Here is a 7,910-nt window from a genome sequence, read left to right on the forward strand (position 1 = left end):
GTGAGTCATCTCCTGAAGCTACATTATCTTGTTCCTACCCAACTTACAGAGCAATCCTAATGAGGGGATGTGCAGATTGGTTGCATCCAAAGCTCTGCCAGCTCTAGAGCGGTATAGTTGAGAGGCCAAAGATTCAACCCTTTAGGGGATCCATGAATGGGGCATTCCTCCCAGTGCCCCATTTGGGGACTTTGTGGTGGTTACCACGAGCTGGAAAACTGCTGGTTTTCATGTCCACTAGGCCTGTGCTGCTCCTTTTTGTGAGTGGAGTCTAATGGAAAGATGCTTTTGTGCCATCAACAATGGGGAGAGATCCACTGCACTCTTAGTAAAAGTGTAGGGAAAATAAGCAATGCTTAGTTTCACTTGTAAGGAAAAGAAGCAATGAAGATCTTTTCGTATTTCATATGAATTTCATTGTATTGGTATTTGGGGAACTGCTTCTTGGGTTGGGCTTCTCAATCAGAATATTGGGAACTGCCTTTTACTCATACAGATGGTCCATTTACAGATATAGATGAATGGAAATGTCAATTCCAGTTCTCTCCATTTCTCTCATTTTTCCAATCTTAAATTTATTTCTCCACTCTTCTGCAGCAATCTGCATTACAAAAATCCTCATGAATATTTGTCAGCATTTTAGTGCAAAATTATCCTAGTAAACACATTCATATGCAGTTTGGACTAATGCGTTGGCAAGGAATTTCTCCTAATATAATGCATTTTGCACAATGTTTTCACTAATGTGTTCCTCATTATGCATTTTTGTAAACATTGGGTGGTTGGAGCATTGCATTGCAAAATTCATAGAAGTATAAATTTCAAAGAATGGCTGTGTTTTGGATCTTGTAGCAAATTAGGTAGGTTTAAATGCAAACTGAATAGAATTCCTTCCACATCCCTATTGACAGGCCATCTGATCTTTTGCACATTGGTGACTTTTAATCATTTTACTTGTTCCTTACCTCCTTTCCGTCTTGCACATTCTCAACAGCAGCATACCAAACTGAAATATATTAAGCTAAGCATAACAAGATAAAATACCACAGAACCAGGAAGGACATTAACTATGTCTTTGTAAGTTGCCTGTACAATCAAATGAGTAAGACAATGATGCATGGTACCCAAGTCCCTCTTGACAAAGGATGAAAAATTGGCTTTAAAAAAAGGAAGCAGAAAAAATGACGAGGCTGTCCTCTGAGTCCTGAGTGATCAAGGTCTTTTTGCTCACACAGATTTCTTACAGAAGTGAGAGACCCTTGGATTCAACTTTACCACCCAAGTCTTGTCAGTAGATATTAGCTGTCACTGTAAGAGAGGTGTAGAATGGAAAGAAATAGCTGTTCTCAATGCTGTACAATCCCTGGAGATTTTCTGATAACAGGAATTGGATTAAATCAGACTTGGATGCTTTAGATTTTATCAGCATTTTTGATTGACAGTTGTGTGTTTTGTTCGCAAAATTCTGTGCTGTCAACCTTACTATTTATCTGCAACTATTAGTGTTTGTTTGTTTGTGAAGATTAGTGGGGCGGCCATTCATTCAGCATTGACACACGGATGCGGAACAATGCTTCCACCCCCAACCCCCACAGATGGTGCTGCCCTCAGTAGCGCTATCACAGCAGTAGCAATGTAGTAATATTTATTCATTAAAATAATGCTTAGATCACTTCCCAACCATGGATCCTGAAGCTGTTTAAAGAATAAAATTCTAGCACTGAAATGTTAAAAAGATATAAAATCAATTGAGTATTCAAATATGCATAAAAACTAAATAAAACCAACAGTGAACAATAAAGAATGTCAGGGATGTGCATAAATAATAATAATAATAATAATAATAATAATAATAATAATAATAATATATTTATTTATTTATTTATACAACACCCATCTGGCTGAGTTTCCACAGCCACTCTGGGTGGCTTCCAGCAAAATATTAAAATACAATAATTTATCAAATATTAAAAGCTTCCCTAAACAGGGCTGCCTTCAGATGTGTTCTAAAAGTCAGATAGTTGTTTATTTTCTTGACATTTGATGGGAGGGCGTTCCACAGGGTGGGCGCCACTACCGAGAAGGCCCTCTGCCTGGTTCCCTGTAACTTTGCTTCTCACAGTGAGGGAACCGCCAGAAGGCCCTCGGTGCTGGACCTCAGTGTCTGGGCTGAATGATGGGGTGGAGATGCTCCTTCAGGTATACTGGACTGAGGCCGTTTAGGGCTTTAAAGGCCAGCACCAATACTTTGAATTGTGGCTGGAAACATACTGGGAGCCAATGTAGCTCTTTCAGGACCGGTGTTATGTGGCCTTGGTCACAATATCTAAAATGAACCAATAATCTAGTTGGGGGGAACTGGCAAAAGTATGTTAACAGGCAGAGTGTGAGAGTGTGGACCCTAGAATCCATCCAGATGTGCTCTTCTCAGTAGCAGATGGCATGGAGGGGCTGTGCCACTCAGCTGACCTCCCATTGGCTAAGTCACTGCTACATTGTGGGATGGAGAGGAGGAAGAGGGAAGTGGCAGCATGGACCTTAAATTGCAAATGTGCTGACATGAGTGCCCCATTGGCTGCATGGATACATTTGCACTGTGCTGACCTCCTCACCACCTCATTCCCCACTCTCTTCATTCCACTATGCAGCAGAGAATTGGCCAGAAGGAGGTCAGGCAAGTGTTTCAGCCCCACCATTCTTTGCTCTTCCACTTTGCAGAGAGATGCTCAACAGCTAGAGAATTCTGTAGGATTTTGCCCAACTCCTCACCCTAAGTAGTACAACACAATCACAGTGCTAATCTGCTGGGAAGGATAGAAGAGGGACTTAGGGCCAGGACACCCCCCTCTATTATTATGTTATATATGTGCTGGAGAGGGCATGCATACTTGCTTTCTCACCACGAAATCATAACTGTTGAGAGGACCTCAGACTTAGAGCTCCCATTGCTCGGTCCCAGCTCCTGCCCACCTAGCAGTTCGAAAGCACGTCAAGTGCAAGTAGATAAATAGGTACCTCTCCAGCGGGAAGGTAAACGGCGTTTCCGTGCGCTGCTCTGGTTTGCCAGAAGCGGCTTTGTCATGCTGGCCACACGACACGGAAGCTGTACGCCAGCTCCCTTGGCCAGTAATGTGAGATGAACCCCAGAGTCGGACACGATTAGAACTAATGGTCAGGGGTCCCTTTACCTTTACCTTAGCATAAGTGGGGGAGCAACGTGCTGCAGCCCCCGGAGCAGAGAACAGGCAGGGGCGTGGCTAGCGTGTAACCCATAGGGGCATGGCAAGTGGTGTGGTGATGTGGCACGCTGCCTGTGGGGGCATGGCACGCATCCATGGTTGCGTGGCACACGTCTGGGGTTGCGTGGCATGCGGTGCGTTTCCTGGGAGAGCATGGCGCGCAGCGCGCGCCCCAGGGGTGCGGCCACGATGGCACCCTTTCCCCCAAATGGTGCCCAGGGCAGTGCGCTCCCCCACCCCCCTTTGTACGCCAGTGCCTAGCATAACAGCCTGCTCAATGCTTGCTTAAGCTGCATGCTCATTATCAGGGCACACACAGAGAGAAGGAGAGATGTGACTTATTCCCCCAGGAACAATTAGTTCTAGAGTTCCTTAGTCCCTACTGGCATTTCTGTTCAATGCTGACTGGAAGCCCCACTTTTGGCAGGGATTGGCTGCATTCTGGAGCTCCTGATCACAGCTGACCCAAGCTGGTTCCACTTTGGGACAGAATCGTCTTCACTTGGAACTCCTGAGTGGAGCTAAACCCAGCTGCAGCTGTTCCTGGACTGGGAGAGTCTGAACACAGCAGTTCCGGCACTGGTAACTTCAAGACTGAACTAACAGAACGCACTCTATGCAGAGTTTCCCTTGCAATCAATCTGGAAACTGCCATTAATACAGAATGCTATAGCACGATTGCTGAAAGGAGTTAGTTCCTACCAGCATATTGCACACCTGCTCAAAGATCTGTTGTTGTTGTTCAGTCGTTCAGTTGTGTCCGACTCTTCGTGACCCCATGGACCAGAGCACACCAGGCACCCCTATCCTCCACTGCCTGGTTCAAGGTTTTACTGTTAGTACACAAGGCCCTTAACAGCTTGGGGCCAGCTTACTTGAAGGATTGCCTTGTCCCTTATGTGCCAACTCGACTGCTTCCATCTGCAAAATTTGCACTTTTGCAAGTGCCATAAAATGTCAGTTCCACATTTTGCTAGGAGCTAGTTTTTCAGTGTAGCAGAGCTGTTGCTTTGGAACTCCCTGCTGATTAATATTAGGCAGGTGCCCTCATGCTGTGGTTTCAGACGCCTGTTTAAAATATTTTATTTCAGGAAGCCTATCTGGACACATAATTTAGTTGTGTACACTTGTTTTTAACTTCTCCTGATTTTTATCTGTATTTGATTGATGATTGCTTTATGCACAGCCCTTGGAGGTTTTTATTTTTAAATTAAGTGGTTTATACATCTTTCCAAATAAAGCAAAACAAACTCTAGTTTTACCATTATTTTCCTGCATATACTACAGAATGTCACTGCACCAGGTTAGCTTGTCTCCTTCTTTCAAGCTTTCAAGATGTTGTTTCATTTTTAGTCTTGTGTAAAATTGTGTCTTCCTGTAGCCAGCAGAGGGCTTAGGAGCACAGAGCTGGAACAGCTACCTGAGCTAGAGTTAATCTTGACTCTGAAGGAGAAAAAAACAACAGCACAACACCAACAAACCTAACTGTAAATATATCTGTGTCCTACTTCTTCCCTGTCACACATTTAAATCTATTTGATCCATACTAATGGATTGATCTACAAGTTTGTGCACACACATCCTGCTTGGGGCGGCCCACCTGACAGCAATGCACAGATCATGACCTGTCACATCCACTCAGGCTCACCTTAGCCAGGAGCTGCTGGGAATGAATCCAATTACAGGATAAAGAGTTTTCTTCCCCTTCCATATGGTCTCTACCACTCTCCAGCTTTATCTCCATTTAACCCCTTTCCCATTGGGTGAGCTCACAAGCCACAGATAAGCAGCTCAGCTCCTCAACAATGCACAACTTGGTCTCTACTGGGGATAGAGAGGGGCAGGCAGGAGGGGTGGAAGTCTGGCTATAATAGGAGATTTCCTTTCTTCTCCTCAGCAGGAAAGCAGCAACCCTTGCCGAGAATTAGGAAGCAGGTCAGGACATCATTTAGGGAACTGAGCAAATGTTTAGCCAGCCTGTAAACTTGCTTGCCTCACTGCTGGTTTCCACTGTGACCTTGGGCAAACCTCATGGTCTTGCCAACTATTTTGTTTCCTGGCTCTCCCACCTCATGCACAGGATAAAATTGCTTTTATTGCAGACGAGACAATTTTGTTCCTCTGAAGCTGCAGCCAACAGGACCTTGTTTTGAAGGTTTTGTTTTGTTTTGAGATGTGGAAGCCAACATGCCTGCATCTGTGTGTGGGGAAGTAGAGATAAGAAATGGAACCTCACCCAAGCAAGGCATTGCAAGAGGCAAAATGGTCTAGAGCAGGCACGTCCAACAGGTAGATCATGATCTACTGGTAGATCACTGGATGTCTGTGGTAGATCACTGGCTCCCCACAAAGAAGCTCAACAACTTCAACATGAACTCCTAAAAAATGGTGCTTTCCTCCTCCCTAAAAAAAACTTTGACCTGAACCCCCCAAAACAGGGATCTCCTTTCTTAAAAAAGTTCAACAACTTTGACCTGAACCCCCCCCCCCCCCAAGGGGATAGATCACTGCCAGTCTTTTAACTCTGTGAGTAGATCTCAGTCTCTTGGGAGTTGGCGACCCCTGGTCTAGAGAACAAAATGTACTGGGTTAAATAGACAGGAAGGCTGGGCAGCATAAATGGAGACATCTCATGAGCCAGGTGTCACAAGCACAGCTAATCTGTTCCTCAGGCAAGAATTTGAAAATGACCTGGAAATATTTGTAATGTCCAAGGTCAACAGGCACTGATGATCAGGGAGGGGGATGGAGTTCAAGAAGGTATCTGGAGAACAGGAATGCAGTAGGTCTTCCAAGCTGAGAATATAGAGCAGTGGTCACTTATCCCAGAGATGCTGGAACAAGCCTGACAGCTCCAAGCCTAATATTTGTTCTGTACTACTCATTTTTTACATCGATGGTTGTCAACACATTGCATGCCTACTATCAAGGCTGTCTCAAGATATTTTGTTTCCTGAGGTGGAATAGTGAACGGACACCTCCCCACCCCCCACGGAAGCGAAGGTGCATAAGACCCAAGCCCTGATGTCATCACAGCGCACATATCTCTACCCACATCTGCAGCAGCCTCTTCAAGTCAAAAGGGGTGAGAGTAAAGTGTAGTGCCTCCTGGGTAACTTGAACTAACCATTACGAGAAAGAAGGAAGGTATTTGGCATGAAGCTGGTACAACCCATGTTCTTTGTAATGTGTAGTTTTGCCCCTGTCTGGACTAGATTTCTAAGCAAACTGTATTTCACACCCTCAGCTGGCCAGAGCCATTCTTTTCATACCAATATCCCCTCTTTCCCCACTAGCTTTGCTGAGAGTAAGTATATCATAGCATGCAAATGCTGAGTGCTTAATGCCTGTTGCATTATTTATCCCCTGGCACTCTGATCCACAGCCCCTCTTTAATGAAGTACCAGGATTTAACCCAAAGAGATCATTAGTGATTATTTCTAAGGTGAGCACAGGAAGTGACTCTGGTTTTATCCCGTTGAATAAAAACAAGGTTTCTGTAGCCCTGTTCCAGAATGAGTAGCTGTGAATTTGCAGCTCTTTGGGACACAGTATATTAATATTGGGTTGTTTTTTTTAAAAAGTTGCTTTGAGTTACCCGTAGCAAGAATATGCACCTAGTAAATTTAACAAATAATAATAATTCAGATTTTAAAGTGCATATATAATATTGGAGGTCATGGAGAAGCTACCAGGACAGATCATTACCCTTAGTCAGGAAGGAGTGATTCTCTCTTTAAAATGGCGAAAAGAATCTTAATGGGGCTACTAAATCCCCTGTGAAGTCTGAAAAACTCTCCTTCCCATTTACTGCAGGTCCAATTTGTATAGAAAGCAGGCTCAGGGAAATGGCTGGGAAGTATTAACAAATCACACTTTTTGTTATTTAAATCCCAGTGCATCTTCCTCAAGTGACTCAGGCCCAGGCCAAAAATAGCATTGTTTTATCACCCCCAGTGAGCGTCCTTGCCAAGAAGCTTTCTGCTTTTCAAACTGTATTGTGCAATCAAAGCTGTCCATTCCCTTCTTGTTCATCCTCCTCCCTTCCCTAAGCCATTTTCTCCTTTTTTTGCTTCCATCTCCTGGCCTGGTGTTGTACACTGGAGGGAGCATAACCACTGAGCTTGCCAGGCAAGCACACTCACCTCCTAAATGAGTATACCAGAGCTTGTGACAAAGGTGCATAGATGGCTCAGAGCGAATGCCTTACAGATTGGGAACACAGAATCACAGTCATTTCAGGCCAGGAAGGGGATTCATTCAAGGGTGCTGATTGTAACACTGCAAAGACATCTAAAGTCGTCTCCTTACAATGCTCCTGACCTTTGAAGAAATAAATTGACCCCAATCTCAACACATCTGTTGTATTTGAGAATAAGATTTAACAAACTTTAATGCTATGAGGTATAATAACTTGTATGTCTAACCCCCACCCCCTCGGGCTTCATTCATGACTGGGCTTGGTAAGCCAAGCTATTTTCCCCAAAGATGGGAACAATAGGATTTTTTCAGAGCCCAGTTTCAACTCTAAAAACCCTGTTGCACTCCTGATAACATATGAATGTCCTTGCTTCAGGAGCTCCTGATCCCTTCCACTTATCTGTGGCTGCAGCAACACCAGAGAGAGCAGCTGAATGCACCTATATCTTTGAAGGCCCTTGGCATGCTGTT

Source organism: Lacerta agilis, chromosome 6 (assembly GCF_009819535.1).
Source record: "Lacerta agilis isolate rLacAgi1 chromosome 6, rLacAgi1.pri, whole genome shotgun sequence".
Taxonomy (NCBI): Eukaryota; Metazoa; Chordata; class Lepidosauria; order Squamata; family Lacertidae; genus Lacerta; species Lacerta agilis.